The sequence below is a fragment of the Desmodus rotundus genome, chromosome 1, assembly GCF_022682495.2.
Source record: "Desmodus rotundus isolate HL8 chromosome 1, HLdesRot8A.1, whole genome shotgun sequence".
NCBI lineage: Eukaryota > Metazoa > Chordata > Mammalia > Chiroptera > Phyllostomidae > Desmodus > Desmodus rotundus.
In genome coordinates this window covers 73,741,413-73,761,221 of record NC_071387.1, presented here as the reverse complement: position 1 = coordinate 73,761,221, position 19,809 = coordinate 73,741,413, and the positions used below count along the sequence as shown (strand labels likewise).

The window sequence follows — 19,809 nt, the reverse complement described above, 5'->3', positions numbered from 1 at the left end:
TTAAGTGAAACAGTCAACCGTTCCTGTCTATATACAGACAGGTTCACCATTTCTTCCCATCACATCATCATCCCATCATCAAAATGTTCCATATCCCAAGTAAGCCATGGGCCCATGCAATGTGGGTACAATCTTTGCCTGCTCCATGCGCTGTGTCCCATTTAATATTCTCTTCTTCCTGTGAACTCTTAACATCAAAACAGCTACCAACTTGTACTCTAAAATGTGTATATGGAGCTAGGAATTCCTGACTTGTCCAACTCATATGTGCCTTTGCCAGTGACTAGTGTCCCCACATAAAAATACCAGAATTACACAGAGGATAGCTAGCATTCAGGGGAAAGGATGATCCGTGTTCTAAGGATATAAGTACACTCTATCAGGAAAAGCTAGGTGCTAAGAAGTATGTAATCTGACACAAAGGCACTATACAGAAGGACAAAATTGAGCTGAACACCAGCCAAACCAGTGGTGCAGATTTAAGAAATAGTGACAAAGAAATGTGAACATCATGGATTTTTAAAATTTGCTTTTAGAACAAATGGAGAGAGGCATTGCCCAATGCTTTAGATATTCTTTAAGCTGGATATCCAGCATATCTCACCCCTTTCCTCTCAGCTCTTCAACCCTCCCACCAGTTTTTAAGCCTTTGTTAATGTCATTTACTATGTACTTCCCTTGAGAAAACAACCTTGGTGCTGAGGTTGATAACAGTATGGGGGCAGGGGGGGGGGGGAGATTGTCCTTGAACTAATGCTAATTGAGTGTGAAGATAGCAGAACATTTCAGTAGTTATGGGCCCTGCTGGCAGGTATATATATTCTTATGCTAATAGTGTATTTTTCTTTAATGACTTTTGTAGGTCACACTGAAGGTGTTACTCTGTCTCTCAGGAAAAATAAGATATTTAGGTTGTTTCAAAAATTTGAATGGAAAATTTCTGGAGTTCGGATATAATGTGAATGTTAACATTTTCATTGTAAAATTTTAATTAGATTATTATTGAATTTCTAAAATATCACGTTATTAGTTTAGATATGTCTGATTATCTCTAATTACTTCTAAAATGGGTTTTATGCAGTTAGTGTCCATCTATACCCTATCTCCTGTTTCTACTAAGAGGCCACCTAGCGTGTGTTGTCCTTTCAAGTAACCTTAATTTAACTGAAAGAACTTCTGTTACTACTCTCCTACAAGAACTTCACAATTAACTTTAAGTGCCTGGTAGAATGGGAGAAGAGGAGTCCTCCTTTCAGCACTTTTATCTCAAGTGTTGTTAATAAAAGATGTGAAAATTGAGCACTAGTCTAATGTGCAGCTTAAGAAATGTTTTAGGATGATCACTGGAAAAAAAATATCACCTTTAGCAGGCATAGGACCTTTACCATAGGTTATTAAATGCCTGGAGTCATTGTAACATCATCGGAACAGATTTCCCTGGTCTAAAACATGTAACATTCTCTCTCTCTCTCTCTCTCTCTCAACAGCTTGATAGAGTTTTACCAAATTTAGAGAACATGTTCAGGATGCCCTTCTTATCATATAAAGCTACAGCAACACACTGCATCTAGAGACTCTGGGCTGCAGAGGTAGGGGAGGGACCTTACAGAGACTAGACAACCTGCCTTCTGCAGTTCGCTAGAATATGAGCAACAGCAGTGTGTATTCATTTGGCAAAACCTAACATTCTCTCCAGCATCTTACCTAGATGGCCTTTTTACTTAAGGTACTCTTCTCCATTGGCAGTTCATTTTTCAGGCATTTTCTTCCCTAAATAGGACATATCTATTATACTAAATTTTATAAAAATAATTCTAGTTCTCAGGAGATATTTCACACTAATTATAACATTTGGCCATTTGGCCATTTGAAAGAGCTCCTTGTTCAAATCACTTACTGAGTGTCTACCATTTGCCAGGTCCTCTGCTGGGTACCAGGTCCAAGATATGTTGGGGGATTCAGAATTTCCAATAAACATGGCAAGTGACATAATAGAGTCATCTTCCTCAAGCATGTACCTTCACTACAAGCTCCTAAAGTGTGGCTCTGGCCGGATCTCCAAAGTGATGCATGGTCGTAGATGACTAAATAAAGGGTGTGTTGCTTCTAGGAAAGGCATTCACATTTCAAGGTTTTCCCAAAATGAGGTCCGCAGCCCTTTCCTTCTCACTCCTCGGTCAGCCAACACTGATGCTTCTGGTAGAAAGCATCAAAATGACACCCTAATGGCAAGGGACTAGGTATGCTAGTGCACACTGCATTTTCAGACTTGAAGCTGGGGCTTTTAAAATGCCATTTTCCAGGAACAAAAGGGTTTCTTGAGTGTTGAAAAATTTGGTAATGTAATTGACACTCCTATTTCATTAGAAAAATATTAACAGTTTTGACAAAGATGACAGTGAAGTGAAGATGTTTAATGAGCACTTACTGTGTGCTAAATGCTACGATAAACAGTCTGTGAATGATTCCTTTTTAGTCTCACAATGACCCTAAGATGTTGGTATGATGAAACGAGTTATATTGCAGTGTCATATAGCCTGCGTCACCCAAAGGCCCATCTTTGTCATTATCAGAACAAAGAAAACTTTGCTTCTTGCGGGAGATTGCCGCTAATGCTCCTGGTGATGACCAGCGATTTTTTTTCCACAGAAGTGTCGGCAGCACTGTGACAAGGAAATGAGTCCTTTCATTCTGGAAGAAAATGTACTGTATAAATTGCCTCTTACAATCCTCTCTCTTAGGCAGCAGAGTCTAAGAACTAGTCTCAGAATTCATGTAAAAGCAGAGCCCCAGCCCCATTGCACACTGCAGCCAGGGCAACTAGCAGACAAAGAACATGGCCTTAGAGGTCTGTCTCCCTGGGTTTACATCCTACCTGTACAACTTGCTACCCCTGCAGCCCTGGGCAAGTTACTTAGCCTCTCCTGGAATCGCTTATCTCTGTCCAAAAATGGAAATGCTGATAGCACTTAACTGAAAAGGATGATAAGAATTAAAAGCATATAGGGCATATGAAACAGTCCAATGCCTGGTGCATAATGAGAGCTCGATAACTATTTTTATGGCCCGTGAAATGTTCACTATCATGAAAGGATGCAGCCTCTTTATATTGTTTACACAAAGAAGCTTCTTGGTCTGGAAACTGCCTTTGAGTTTTTTGGGGTCTAATCTTAATCCCATGCTAAGGGCTCCAGTTCTGTGGTCACCAGTATGTCACACACTATATGTTTGTCAATACTCAGAGGACTAGACCTGAGATACGCCAGGTGATGCAGAGTGGAGGGAGGAAGCCAGAACAGGATGGAACACTACTCACCATGGTGTTTGTAAAGAAAAACCTTGGTTTTAAAATTTGGCTATTATTAGGGTAGGTTGACAATGAAGACCAGAATCTAAAGGGCATAGCTGTCCCGGGAAGAGTCCAAACGTTCCTACTAGAGGCAGGTCTGGTACGCTGCCTAGAGCATGTCCGAACTTCAGGTGTCAACATTACCGCCATTCATTCAGCCCTTAGTTGGACTATTGTACTAGTACAATAGTCCAACTAAGGGCTGAATAAATGGCAGTTTTATATATATAACACTATGTATATGGACATATAAAATACAGAAAATTTTTACAGACAATTTACTGATCTAATAGGTTTTTATTCAGTGATTCATGAATTCAGCAGCATCCAGTCTAGCAAACAGAAAGGAGTTCTGAAGAGCTGTACAAGGCGAGAGAGAGTGTATAGGCCAAAGCTTAAAGGCCTAAGTATACTAGACACTTGCTGATTGTTTAAAGCAGGACTGCTTTCCTTATAAAGAGCAAAGGGAAGTCTTAGAACTGAGTTAGAAAACTTGTGATAGGCAGGCACACTCTGATGGGCTAGCCTGGGCCGTTCTTTTCTGGGAGAGTCAACTAAGAAACATAGTGAAGTTCTTGTTTGCTGAAGTGGGGTCTAGTCTAGACATTAAATACATATGTTGCTGGGAATGCTTCAACCAAAGGGTCCCTCCCACTGGTGTTAAAGTCTTATCCTTCCCAGCAGTGAAGGAAATTGGGACATATTGAAGGCTAGCAGCTGTGGCTGGGCCACTCATGTCACAGGTCTGGGAACATGAAACAGTGAGATGCTGTTTCCAATATGATTGTCTCAGGAACTAGGTAAGGGCCTTCCATGTACTTGGCTCAAAGCATCTGACAAAGGCATGGCAGTGGATGGAGGGAGGAATCAAGATGCGTGTTGGGTTCTGCTGGCAGATTCCGCTGTGTGAGTGCTGAACACCACATATAGGGATCACTTCCATGGTCATTTCAGAAAAAGATCACCAGATAGGACCAAGATCGAGTGGAGAGTAGAAGAATCTTACTCTAATTGACAGGTAACCTTTCAAATTTAGGGAACCCAGAAGAAAAATAATTTTCTCATAAATACATTCTACTGAATACTCTGCTCAGAAGTGCTTATTTTTTCCTCAACAGAAATGTTTATACAAGTGATTATTAGAACAAATATTACTAAAAGACACAATGTTTTAAAAATACCTCATCTTCTTACTATACAATTTACTTCTTGTTGCAATAATGCTGCATGACAAAGTTAAGTGGCTGAAAACAACTAGTTCTTATTGTTCATGAGTCTGTGGGTCACCTGGGCAGTTATGATGATTTGACCCACGCTGTTAATCTTAGCTTATCATGACTGAGGGCTGGTACGCACCTGTAGGCAGAGGACAGGGGAGGAGCTGACCTGTCTGGGATGGCCTCCATATGAATGACTCGGTCCTGCTCATGTTCTCTTATTCTCCAGAAGGTTAGCCTGGACTTGTTCTTCTGGAAGAAATAAGAGACAGTGAGCAGAAGTACAGATGACCATGTGAGGCCTAAGCTTGAAACTGGCACCCTGTCACTTCATTACACTGGATTTGCCAAAGCAAGTCATGAGGCCAGCTGCAACCCAGAGGTTGGAAAATAGTCTCTTTTAACAAAGGAACTTCAAAGTCATGTTGCAAATTCTGTGGTATGGGGAGAGAGAGAATTAGAACCATTTTTACAATTAATCTAGCACACTTACTATACAAATTGTCCCTGTACTGAAGGAAACTTCGGAAAGATTATAACATTGAGTTGGATGATATAAAAACTGAATACAGCTCTGGCTGTTGTGGCTCAGTGGATTGAGCACCAGCCTGTGAACCAAAGGGTAGGTGGTTCGATTCTCAGTCAGGGCACATGCCTGGGTTGCAGGCCAGGTCCCCAGTAGGGGGCATGTGAGAGGCAACCACACATTGATGTTTCTCTCCCTCTTTTTCTCCCTCCCTTCCCCTCTGTGTAAAATAAATAAGTAAAAATCTTTAAAATAAAAAAAATGAAATACTTAAAAAAAAAAACTGAACACAGCGACTCCACTCTAGTCTCACAAACACGTGGCATGTTAGAAGTCAGGGTTTTGCTTTCCCAGTCATTCTAGGTTTGATGCATTGTACATAATACTGATACCATTTGGAAGATATCTCTCTTTCTCTCTATGTATATACACACATACATATATGTGTATATAGGTACATATTTAAATTACCATCAAGCTCATTAGTGACATATACAAATTCAGAGTTTTTCACTTCAAGATAAAATATGCCTGAACTAGTTTTATTAAGCAAAGAAATGAGATTGGGACCTCATGAAGCCCAACTCACTCATATTGCAAAGTCCGTAAATGTATCCCTTGCTTCAAATAAGGAAAAGCTGCATTTCCACATAAGTTATATTGGCTGCCCATCTTATAAAGACTGAATCTCAGGACTCAAGGCTTTGAGTGGAGAGTGATGAAATGCTGGCTTTTTCTTTCTAGTTTCTGAGTTTTATCCTCTTTTTTGAATCTGAACCACCATTACCTTTTTAGTCTGAAAATAGTGCAGCATTTCTCCAGAGCTAGGTTTTATTTTTGTTTGTTTATTTCCTGCTCAGACATATCTGGGTGCATATACACACAAATGTTTTCTTTTATTATTAAAATCATTTATTTTCTGTTAAGGTAATATGCTTGTAGTATAACATAAAAGGGCATTCACACTGCTATTCACCAGCAACTTGACTAGATGCCAACAGAATATATTCCTTTAGGGTTGTCCTGTGTATATATAAGCAGACGCAAGTGTTTGAATACAGCTGTATATATCGTCAAATATAAATATGAACATGCCACACATACACAGAATTCTTTACTTGTTTCACTTAAGAATTTAACCCAGGGATTTCCTTATCTCAGTACACAGAGAGCTCTCTCATTTTACTTATAACACATACAGTTTTTCAAGTATCCTCCTGCCCAATACTTCCCAGGTGCCCCTTATTCTGTCTCCCTCTGCCTGTTGGATGCATGCTATTCTTGGGAATTTCTAGTTGCATATTAGGGCCTTCATCTGTCCCAGATGGATCCTGCTATCTTGGTTATACACATGAGATAATAAGGTGATCATTCTTCTCTCCATGTCCCATTTTCTGGGGCAGCTGGGTGTCTTCCATGACTCAGTGATGATCTGCCCCTGCTTTACCAGTGAAGCCTGAGACTGACCAGAACTGGTTCCAATAATGCAGGGATCAGGCAGCAGTAGTATGTTGGGTTTTGTTTTGTTTTCTTTCTTTCTTTTTTTAAAAAACATATCAGAAATGCATTCCATCAGTGTTAAACAATTAATCTTACCATGGTGGCTTATTCAGGTCAAAGCCAGTCTGTGACAGATCTATTGTCTCAGAGACCTTCAGAAAAGACACCACAATGTAGGAAAGACCAATTGAAAGTTCGTACATTAATGCCATACCTCATCCACTTTGTGTATCCAAAAGTATTTATCCCTTTTATTGCATTTGAGGTGATACTGGTTAGAAAGTTATACAGGTTTCAGGTACACAATTCCACAACACATCATCTGTACACTGAATTGTGTGTTCATCACCCCAAGTCAAGTCTCCTTCCATCACCATTTATCCCTCTTATACCCCCTCCACATCCTTCCACCCACCTTCCCCTGGCAATCACAGCATTGTTGTCTGTGTCCATGAGCTTTTCCCGTTTTTTCCTCTTTTGCTCAATCCCTCCACCCCTCAGCTCCACACCCCCACCGAAGTTTTTGAAGACATCAGGAATGGGTTGGTTAGAAGCTGCCCTTCCCCTTCTATCGTTCCCTAGTCTGGGAGTTGCAGATAAAACAAGACTTTCCAGGGTCTGCCTTTTATATCTCAATGCAATCAAATTTATGTTTGATAAGCATTTTATATTATAGAATACAGTATAATACCTAACTGTGAAATACAGTGTAATGTTCATAAGCATAAACTTCAGGGATAGGTAGGCCCTCTCCGCCCTTGGACAAGTTATTTGACCTAAGTCAATGAGTCATCATTTGTAAAATGAGATTAAAAATACTTACTAGCTGAAGGACTGTTTTGAAGTTGAAATTAGATATTGTGTATAAAATGCTCACAGATGTCTCATACAGCAGTCAATGCTAGCTATAACCTTCAGCCAAAGGCCAGTGTGTGGGCTCTTGCAACACATCCTCTCATACCTTTCATCCTCCAGGGGCTTTCAGCCATTTTAAATTCATCCTAACATCTGACTTTCTCCATTGCAAAGGGAATTATTTATGTAGACTCTGCCCCATGGACCTCAGCAGTGCCCAGGAGTGCTAGATGAAGCATCTACTATGTGCAAAGCACGTCTTTGGTATTAATTTTGTAACTAATCAAAAGAATTTTATTTAGTGTGTGTGTGTGTATGTGTGTAAACACCATACCATAGTATAAACGAACATCAGAGGTTTTGGATTCTGGCACATTCACCTACTACTGTGTAATGTTGGGCAAAATGATCCCAATTCCTCATGTATTATTATATGGGAAGACAAACACCTACTTCACAAGTTTTTTTTAAACAAAATATCTTAGTTAATTCAAGCAATTAAATAAGATAGCTTTAATAAGTAATGAGCACATACTATGTGCCTGTTAACTGATATTTCCTTCCAAAACTTCCACGTGTGTGATTGATATCCATTTAGTTATTTCTCTAGATCATCTCTTTTAGAAAAACCAGACCATTATAAATTCCATAAGACAGTATGTGAGGTCTGTGTGTATAGCCATTTTCCTCCCTACTCCTGCTTTTCAGAATACAATTCTCTTTTAATTAATATTTCATCAGATTGTACTCCAAGGCCCAAGAAGGTCTAGGAAGATATGCACAACACAGTAAAGTGACAGCATAGTTATTATTAGTTAATTAAAAAATGGATCCTAATCATGAGGTGACACACAATGTACAATTACTCTTATTATATGAATTTCTCAACATGTGTCATCTTCACTGTTCCTTCTTCATTTTGACTTATACTAGGTCAATTCCAGATTTTGCTATTATTATAGTTAACACTTTTCAAGGAAAAGTGATCACTATTGATTAATGAATATATCTGATGGCCTTTCAATGTCATACATTTATTAGATTCAGCATGAATGCTCTTAATGTGACATCAGTATCCAAAGTTGAAAATGAGAAAAACACCTGCAATTGATTAAATACTTATGCCATGCTGGGCCTTGTGCCAGGCATTTCACATGTGGTATTTCATTTGGTCTTCATAGAAGCAACTCCAACCTGGAACTATAGAGAGAAAAGGATTTTGTCTGGCCGTGTAGCTCAGTTTGTTAGAGTATCATTCCTATATGCCAAGGTTGTGGGCTCAATCCCCAGTCAGGGCACATACAAGAATCAACCAATGTATGCATAAGTGGGTGGAATAACAAATCAATGTTCCTCTCTCCCCTCCTCTCTCCTCCTCCTCTCCCTGCCTCTCTTAAATCAATATTTTTTTTAAAGACAGAGAAGGGAATTCTGGGAAGTGTAATTCCTGGCTTTCCCTCTGTAATACATAGGACATTTTAGAATGGGTTGGCATCTATCCCAATTCAATAACAATCTGTAAGAGTCAACCTATTATGAGAAGGAAGTGACACTTTTTCTTGTAATCTGACCACTGTGAAGAAGAGTCTTTTCATAATCAGAACAAAAGCATCTCATGGAAGTAGTTTTTCACCGCCACCCAGTGGATCAGCCATGTGAGAAGATTGATTTCTTCTTTGGATCAATTAGACTTGGTCTACAGGGTCAAAAGGGCTGAGGCCTAGACCAGGGACGACAGAGTCCCAAAGTGCTATCTTGGGGCAAGTGCTCAAACTTCCTGCCTACAGGATGGTCTTGTGCCCACCAAAAGTGTGCTGTTTGGGAATCTTGTTCACAGACATGATATTTAACAAAGCATGAATCTCAGAGTGTAATTCTATTCTTGCATGGAGGCACTGAAACCTGGGAGGTGCTTTCAATTGAGTGGGGAAGCAGACAAGGAAGGAAAGAGTTATAATGCCATGGATCAGTACTAAGACAGGTAAACCCCTGGGGCAACAGGAGCACCCACATGTACCTGGAGTTAGAGACAATATGTGACAAGTATCTGTCACTAAGATGATGCCAGAGAGAAAATTTGAACCCACTAATTCAGGTCTTAGGCACACGATTGCTAAAAGGGCGCTTGAATTTTGATTTTCCTGACTGAAGGGTAATGAGATGGCAGAACAGTGCAGGGAAAAAGGAAACTGTGAGTCTGAAAAATCCCCACCTCTCTTAAATCAATAGAGTGAGGTAAAGGGGTCTGAGCAGAGTGTGAAGGAGAGAATAGAATTCAAAGAGTTAAATAATAAAAGTCAGATTAGATAAATTACATACTAGAGGCTTTGAAAACCCTCTGAAATCTTTCAAATATTCCATTATTTGCCCATTTATCTGCTGCCATTTTTTAAATGTTTTATTGCAAGGCCTTACCTGAATCTTGTGCCTATGTTTTATACTTTGAGAGGAGATTAAATATATTGATTAACTTTAGACTTTGTTAAGTGTGCATGTTCACACTTTAATGATATCAACTAACAGAATGGAAGTAGTATATAAATATCAAACCAGTAGAGGGAAAAAATAAAATAAGAAAAAATTCAATCAAATATTTCTAATTAAAATCCTAATGTAATTATAAAATGTATACAGAAAAGCAAAAAATCAGGGAAAGCCAATTTATGAAGAAGGAAATGTTAGTGGTGGTACCAAATATCAAAAATTCATTGAAAAAATAGTAATTAACAGATAAAGATATTGGTTAAGGAATAGATAAATAGACCATAGAATAATATGACAGACAAAATAGTGTCTAGGAAAAAGATCACTAGGGAAAAGATGAGTCATTCAGGAGATATTATTAGAATAATTGTTAATCTGTATGGAAAAATAAAAACCTGAATATTTTTCTCAAACTAACATGTAATACAAAAAGCAGAAATCATAAAGGAAACATTAATGAATTTGACTACCTTAAAATCGTAAACTACTCATCAGAAGATATTTAGAAAATGAGAAGAGCAAATGATGATAGAGGATATTTATAATGTATAAAACCAAACAGTGACTAGTATCCATGATATATAAACAACTTCTTCAAATCAATAAAAAAGACAAATTACTTAAAAAGGAAAACATAAAGGCAAAAGAATAAACAGACAATTCTTAGAAGAGAAAACTCAACATTCCAATAATACATGAAAAGATATTGTCTCATTTTTAATCAAAGAACTTCAAATTCATACCACAAAGATATACTGTTATAGCCATCATACTGGAAATTGTAAAAAGGTAGAATAATAAGTCTTGGTGAGGCTGTGGAGGAAGTATAACTTTTATACATTTCTGGTGTATGTGAGAACTATCAAGGAGGGTTACTGATGTGCATATTTAATGACCCAGCAATTTTTTGATATATGAATATATATACACACACATATACATACACACACACACACACACGGAAAAGTCCTACATAGTTACAACAGAATAAATGCACAGCATTGATTGCAAAAGTAAAACTGGAAATAATATAAATGTCCATCAACAAGAGAATAAGTAGATAAATAGATAAATTTTGGGTTAGTGATTACTAAACAGCAGTGAAATAAATAAAACATATTTTTATCAGCATGAATCTCATAATCATAATGTTGGGCAGCAGAAAGTAAGTCATGAAAATGATACATGTGCTTTGATACTGCTCATATAAAATTTAAAAATATGCAAAACTAAACAATATTTCAGACTACATACATATGTATTATAACTATGAAGGAATGCCAAGTACTGATAAGAAGTTTTGAATGCTGATGACCTTCAAGGGGAAGAGAGGGAGTGACCTCACAACAGGTTTCAATGATACATGAAATACCATATTTCTTATGTGAGTGTCCTTTTAGCACTTCTCTTATATTTTGTATGTAATATGTTATAAATATAATTTCATAGATATAAAATATTTTATAATTACAAAATAAAATTTGATAATTTAAAATAATAACAAAGTTAAATTACATTACAATTTCATAAGTATAAAATATCTCATAATTAAAACTTGATAACTTAAAAGAATAAAAGAAAGTTAAATTGCTTATCCCTCTCCTTATCACTTATCCTAATTTGAAATAAAGTCATCAAAATGAATGCATTATGAATGCATTGAAAATTCATTCTTTTAAGTTTATTAAAGCAACAATATTAATCTTTTTCACTAAAATAGCTTCCTAAAATATTCCAGAAAAAAAATCAACATAGAATGCATGCAACTATCATTAATTAGTTCAAATGTCTGGCCTTGAGTATGGCACTAATCCTTCCAAGCCTCATCTTCATCTGTCAGTTGAGATGATTGGATCAAGAGACTTCTAAGAAACTTCCTGCAGTAATTGTGTACCAGCCTTGTAGTACCTGGCATAATGCAGAGGGTCAAATAAAGGGTCAAAAGGGCTGTGGAGTAAAGGACTCTGGCATTATATGCCTGTGAATGCTCAACATGATAAAATCTCCTTATATCCTGGAACTCATTATAAGACAAATGGGATGACTTTACACCACCATTACAAGAATCAAGGATAACAAAATATCAAAAAGTTACAATATTTGTCAATTCTAAGGTACACATTTTTCACATTTTTGTCTTTACTGAAAACAAGATAGCTCTTGTAATTGATGACACTTTTTTCAACTGTTGTGAGCCAGCCAGCAGTTGTGATGCAGTTGTCATTTCCTGATTCTGAATAAATTTAGGTATTATTCCCCTTGTCATGATACACAATAGAATTCCCTTGTTGCTTCACTCAACAAATCACTTAAGGAAACAATGAGTCCTACTTGTCCTGTCTGAAAAGCTTCCATTGACATATTCTGATATGATCAAGAAAACCCAGCTTCAAAAGTAATAAAATAGGTACTGGCATTTTAGAAGAGAATCTTGAAGACAATGGTAAAGTACCCTTTTAAGAAAATCTGCATCAAAAAATATTCTTAATGACACAGATTGATTGGAAAAACAGAGAAATAAAGAAATTTGAATTGAAAGATAATTCAGAAGTGTTGGTCTTCAAATGTGACTAGACGTTAGGAAATCCTTAACCAGTTTACGTGGCTTATATTTTCTCTATATAAACAAAAGTATGTTTTTGTATACAGTTTCTCCTATCACTGATCTAGTCATGGATGCTGTCAAGACTTGAACGGTTAATTCCACTGTTATATCATAGTTATAGAAACTGGGAGCCTGAGAGAGCAGCAGAGAACTAGCCAGAAAAGTTTTGTTTTTTTAACTCTATAAGGGCACATCATAGTACATGAAGCTCTTTCATATACAGTGTCCAGCACAAATAACACCCCTTTTTTATTACAAAATCATAAGTATGTAATTCTGTAATATAACAATATCACACCCAAGCACACCATATGACATTTTAGGTTAAGTGTTCAAATTAAAACTATAATTTATTACACCCATATTATTACCCTACCAATGACAATCAAGCAGGCATTACTCTGTGGGGCCCCATATATGAATTTATGGCATCCCCACATCAAAAGTGGGGCAGGCCAGTGATTTCCATCCTCACTTAACAAACAGGGAAACTGAGACTTAGAGAAATTAAGTGACGAGTTTGAGGTAGTTGAGCTAAGGGGTAGCCCTTGACTTAAACTAAGGAGGATAGATGGACTAAGTACCTTCCTCTCCATCAAATGCTGGTAAAAGCTTTGAGAAGCCCAGTGCATCCAGAAGGAACACTGGACATGGGTTTGGCAGAGATCCTAATCAGCTAAACCCAGGACCAGGGTGTGTGCTGAAGATGACATGAATTAGGTTGAAAATGTGAACTAAGAAGTCAAACCAAAGACCAAGACAGATTGAGTTAATACCAAACCAGTTCATTATCACTAGACAGCAGGGGACAACTCCGAATCAAATTCAGACAAGGGCCAGAAGAAACTCCACAAGGTGCGTTCTGCTATCAGAGACCACACTGAGTTCTTGTGGGGTCTCAAATCCTGCTTTTCCTGGTTTTTAAGTGGCCTGGCCTCAGATAAACTGAAAAACAGAATAGCTCCTCACCCCTCGGCAATAACAGTGGAGCAAGGCTCCGGGGTATTTTGTACTGGTTAAGTTACAGATGAAATGAACAACAAAAGATATTTGCTGTGTTCCTGCCTCACTTCCTAACAATTAAAAAATAAATCTAAAGGGAGAGTTTCTGCTTCTTTTACCAAATGGTTATTGTTTTAAAAGCTCAAGTCAGGAAATGGAATATTTTGAAGTCCTACTGGGAAGACATATATGATCCTTCTCTCCTAAGAAATTGCACTAAACCTTTTGGCCTGAGAGATACAGTTTAGGTGAAGTGTTACTTTATGTTGTCAATATCCACTTCTTTACTGGGCAGTCACTTCATAAAGTAGGCTATGTGGCTGGGACTCTGAAGGCTTTTGTTTATGGAAACTCAGAACTGGGAAATGTTCTGAGGCAAATGAGTATAAACTTCTACTTAATGTTTTTCTGCCTAGCCAGTTCTTGGGAACACCCCTGAAGGAGGTTGAAAGATGTGCCTACAGCTGTGTTTTCTTAAAGAAGATGAGTCCCAGAATGCAGAGTAGAGAAGCAGAGCTTCTAGAGCCTATCCACAGTTATGCAAGATATCAACTGCAAAATCAACAAATACGAATGTTATAGTAGTCTTCTGACCAGAGATCATGCAAATTGGAAAATTGCAGAATTCAGCATTCGTTATTATTCACTTGGAATAAACCATGATTTGTGCTGGGTGACAGAAGAACGGATTGCATGTAGGAGGTTGATGGCAATAGGAGTAGGATCTCTTGTTCAAACAAATTCTGTGCTTCACCCAGACCATTATGTGCACTTTCTGAGGACTCTCGCAGCATATAATAGGGTACAAATACAGTGAGAGCTGAATGGTTCAAACTCATATGATCATTTTATTAGTAATCCATCTCAAACTCTCCTTTTGTTTCCATTCTGGGATAACAAATGCAATTCCTAAATATCTTTTTATATCTACATCTATGTTCTTATCTACATTTATACTTATTCCCAGAGTAAAGAGAATACAACCAAGAAATAGCTCAAGCTTTAGAGTCAGATGGACATGGAGGTATTATATCCAGTTTTTATCACCCATTTATTGGTGAATATTGCTCAAGGTACAAAATATCTTTGTCCCTTAATTTCATTATCTATCAAACAGAGATTAAAAATAAAACCCACAGTACAGTATTCTTAAAGGAATTAAATTAAGTATCCTCTGCTTGGTCTTTAGGTTAAAGCCATTAGCACTACATGTCTGCACTACTCCTGACAGCTCCCACAGACCCATCTCAGCTCTATAGCCCCTCCTTCAGAATGTCACTCATAGTTTTTCTTTCTTTCCTTCTCTCTCTTTCCCCCCCTCCCTCCCTCCCTCCCTCCCTCCCTTCCTTCCTTCCTTCCTTCCTTCCTTCCTTCCTTCCTTCTTTCCCTCCTTCTTCCCTTCCTTCTTTCCTTCCCTCCCTCCTTCCCTCCTTTCTTTCTTTTTTGAAATGTTTCCATTGCTATCTTTATTCTTGATAATGCTCAGAAACTCCCATTTCTGGTCAATAAAAGCCCCTTCAAGTTGATCCCATATCCCTCTTTTTAACTTTATTTTTATTGTTAACACTATCATAGATGTCCCCATTCCCCCTCCCTTTGCCCACCTCCACACAGCCTCCACCTTGGGTTATCTTTGTTTTATGCCAGTAACAGTTCTAGGAACTTAAGAAAAGACAAAACCCTTTCCCTCAGGAACAGTATGGTGAACCCCCTAGTCCCTTTCTTTTCTTTCCTGTTTACATCTTCATTATACCTAACCTCCAAACTTTACCTCAAGGGATTCCTTTCTTTTTGTTTTAACCAAAAATTGTCTCTGTATCCTTTGAAAATCTGTAGCATTTTCCTGCTTTTGCTATTCAGCTTTTTGTCTTCAGCTTCCCTGATTCGTAAGGTTTTATGTTTATTTTGTTTTGTTTTTTTTGTACATGTTCTTCAGAAGTTTATGTAGGAGGTGAAAGTTCTGGAATATTAGCTTTAAAAGGGCAGCATGATTCAGTGTGTTTTATCCACAGTGTAGCCCTAGTAACTATAGAGGTAAAAAAGCAGTTCTCTATAAACATTTGTCATGCATATGAATGAATGAATGAGTGAATGAATGAATAAATGAATGCCTTGCATCCCTCCCATTACCTTGTTGTACTATATATGGAAAAATAGGTTTGGACTTAAAAGTTCTGGATTAAAAACCAAGCTCATAATGTGACTTTTCCTCTCTGAGACCCAGATTCCTAAGATGTAAGATGGAAATAAGATTTTTGCTTTATTCATATTATAGAATTATTTTTGAAGCTCAGGTAAGTGTGATATATATGGAAAGAACTTCTTTGTTGACTGCTGAATTGAGTAAAAATTATTACAACTAAGCCTTAATGATTACTGTTGAATGAATAAATGCATACACTATAGGCTAAATGTTTGTATCCTCCCCAAATTCCTATGTTGAAGCCCTAACCCCCCAGTGTGATAGTTCTTGGATATGGGGCCTTTGGGAGCTACTTAGGGATAGAGGAGGTCCTGAGTGTGGAGCCTTCCAGAAGGGATTAGGCCCTTATAAGATGAGACATGGGAGTGAGAGGTCCCCCTGCATCCTACCTTGCACAGGGCACAAAGACGGTATGTGAGCATACAGCTAGTTGCTGGCCACCTGCAAGTCAAGAGAAAAGGGCCCAGAAAGAGTGAAATCTACTTGCCACACCTTGATCTTTGACCTTCCAGCCTCCAGAAATGTGATAAGTTTCTGTTGTTTAAGCCACAGAGTCTAGAGTATTTTGTTATGGCAGCCCAAGCTAAGACAGCGTGAATGAATGAATGAATGAATTGGAAAAAAAAAAGATGATTCTTTGAAGTCCAAGCAATTTAGGGATTTAATCCAGAGGTAAATAAAAGCACTACAGAGGGAACAGAAGCTTGAGTCATTCTAGAGAATTAATTAAGGCTTAAAAGCGCTGTGCTGTGACTTTACTGAGTGTGTTGCCTAAAATCAGCTTTGTTTAGAAGTTCAGGACATCATGGAAAGAATTAAACTGTCTATAAAGAGATGGAGGTCTTAATGTATGCCTATGGGCAACTCACTTTACCTCTCTGATCCTCTATTGCCTTATCTATAAAATAAAGATTACAGTGCTCAACATAGCTGCCTCCTACCATTGCTGCAGTGATCAAACAGTTTTGTGTGTTGAAAATTTTATGTGGCTTGTGAACTATTAATTGCCAATAAAATGTGAGATGTTACCAGAAATGGCATGTTATTAAAGAATTTGTGCCATATTCTTTGCTTCTCAAAATTAACTTTCTTACCCAACGTTGACTTATGACCTAGAAATTTCTAACATCTTGGAATTTATTGACAGTGTTAACTTTTGACTCCACGCCCCAATGCTGTGTGCCATACTTCACAGAGAAGAAACTGCTCCTTAGAGGCACGGTGACTTGTCTGGGGACACATAGCTTGCCTACGGCACAACTAAGTTCCCAGCACGTGGTCAACAACTCCACATATGGAACTCTTTCCACCAAAGCACCAAGATCTGTGTGCCCTTGTTTTTAAGTACGATAGTTTTATTTTCAATGAGACCTAGTGTTCCTTATTATTACATTCAATACAGTAAAGGTAAAACATGAGATTTTATAAAATTTTCTACTACATTTAAGTTTTGGTTACTATGTCATATCTGTATTAGGAACTTATTTTCAAGGTGCGGTTTAACAATGGGTCCCTGGAGACTAGATTTGGAGGGCACCTACCTCTGTTGCAGATATTTATTTTTTCCACAAAGATTTTTAAATGGCCTATTACTATAAAAATGTTTTATGCTTGTAAATATCAAAAAAGAGTATATGATTATGTGTATTTTGCAACTTTGATTGCTGGCATAAAATAAGAGGTACATTTTCCATATATACAGATATTATTAAGCAAATAATAAGATGGGTAGATGGGTCTAGATTGTATTTAAATCCCTGGAGGCAGGATGGTGATGAAGTGAATAATTTCAAAAATAGGCTTTTGAATGTAACCTGTAACTAGGCACATAGTAGATGTTAAAAAGAAACTTCTTCACTAAGCACCATTATTCTAAAGAATAGTAAGAATAGCAAGTGAAGACATCAATGACCTCAGAGAAACATGAATAACACATTATGGCTCATATTATATCAACAGCCTAGCCTGACTTCCAGGAATTTAGAGTAAATTTTGTATTCAGAAGCCAGACGGGTTTCTTTAAGAACCCTTCCATTTTTTAAAGATCTTGTTAAGTCAGCCTTAGAGGAAGAAAAGATTTTTTTTCTGGAGTGAAATAAATTTTCTTTCCCCAAATCATATCATTGAATGGTAGTTCAATAAGGAAAGACTAGGTCCAGGACTTTGAATGTGGTGTGGAAACAGAGCCAGCTCGGTCCTCAGGAGCACTCCTATTCTCCTAGCAAGACTTTCTGCCTAGGAAGCCCCAAAGGGACTGAGGTCATGATACAGTTTCAGGACCACAAGAAGCCCAATGGGAAGTTTTCCCTCTAAGCATGAGATCATGGCCTCTTACTATGATTGCCACGGTGCCATCCCAGAACACAGATTTAAATCATCATGATAAACAGGCAGATAAAAGCTAGGATCTCAGTATTCCTTTGCCTAGAGGAAACAAGCCAGACACTGATATTTCCCAAGTTTTGTTCTCTCCTGCTGATCACAAATATGTTGAAAATAGAATGTATGCTAACTGATCTGACAATCAAAATCATGGAGAAAATGCTGGCTCTCCCTGTGCTACCAAGTCAGTAAGTTTCATTTGCTTAAAAATAAGGTAAATGAAGGTAAACAGGGTGCTCATTCTGCCGCATCAAAGACTCCTGGCCTTCGAACACATCAGACTGCTGCATCCTTGTACAGGACAAACCCCTCTAACGTGCTGCTTTGGGCAAAGAGGAGCCACAAAGGAACCTCCTTGGTTAGATTTTATTTTTCATATATTGTCAAGATCTATATCAAGATCTTTATGTACATGTGTGCGTATGGACAACCGAGTCAAAGGGTCTTTCCTGTTCTTGTGAACAGTTGAATGTTGCTATATTTATTTTGTAAGCTGATGCCATAGTTTTCTTCCTCATCACAATCAAAATTTTATCATCACAATCTTTGTCATCATCATCATCAATACCGTCATCACCACTAACAATCACTGAGATTTTTTTAGTCTAATATATATGGGGATAAAAGTAGCTTTGGTATTAACCCCATTTTATGGGTAAGAAACTTATGGTTTGGAGAAGTTAAACAAGTTTTAAAGTTCATGTAGCAAAATTTGGCAAAGTTACATTCAAAGCAGAGTCTATGGCTCCAAAGGCTCCATGTTTTACCATCGTATCATGTTCCCACATGCCTACCCTCACCCCGAGAAGACCTAAAATCTGAAAATTGATAGACGAGGTTACCAATTAATATTGGTAACCAATATCTTGAATTCTACCATTTTAGACTTTTAGATGTATGTTTTGAAAATATGACAATATATATATTGGGTCATCAAATAGATAATGACCCAACCATAATGTATGAAATTAAATCATTGCCCTCTTTACCACACAACTCTCAAATATGTGCTTTTGGGTGGTTGCTGCCCACCCCTACCCTTTTGTCCACAGTAGCCTCTTTTTAGGTCATTCATATGTTTATTCAACAAGTGTTTGGGAACCACCTTCTGTATATCAGCCACTGCTCTAGGGGCTGGAGATATAGTAATGAAAAAACAAATGCAAATTTCATCATGGTACAGAACAAAACTATGATTATTAAAATTGATCTTGAGGCAGTGGTTGGTTTTATTTATTTGTATTTAGAGTCCAAGAAAACCAACAGTTTTATCTCTTCCAGTTTCATTCTAAAACAACCACACCCACTGTGCCTGTCCTGCATGCAGGGCTTCATGCTGACATATGTCAAGATATTTGAGAGAAAACATGTTCTGCTCTCAAGTAGCAAGGGCAGGAGAGCTGTGCTTCCAAGAATTAGGATTTTCCCAAGACTGTCTCTGGGACTCATTCTCCAAAACATATCCTTTAATGCCTTAGCAAATCACTCTTTAATATATGCCCTGAACACTATGTGTTTTCCAGGTATTCTATGGTGGAAGTCTTAAGGGATTAGTCATTTCCACCTGCCAGTGCTATGCCTAGCAAGATGTGATGCAAAAACCATTCCCCCATCATGCCAACTGGCAAAGGCATGAGCTGAGGTTTTGTTCAGGCAAACAGATTAGCCCTCTAAGGGTTAATTAGA

General features: G+C 37.8%; 1 protein-coding gene across 5 annotated transcripts in view; it reads left to right on the top strand.

Annotated features, from left to right (window-relative positions):
* The window catches only part of LINGO2 (leucine rich repeat and Ig domain containing 2), a 1,230,686-nt gene that overhangs the window by 1,089,131 nt on the left and 121,746 nt on the right, over positions 1–19,809 (top strand). The window lies entirely within an intron of this gene.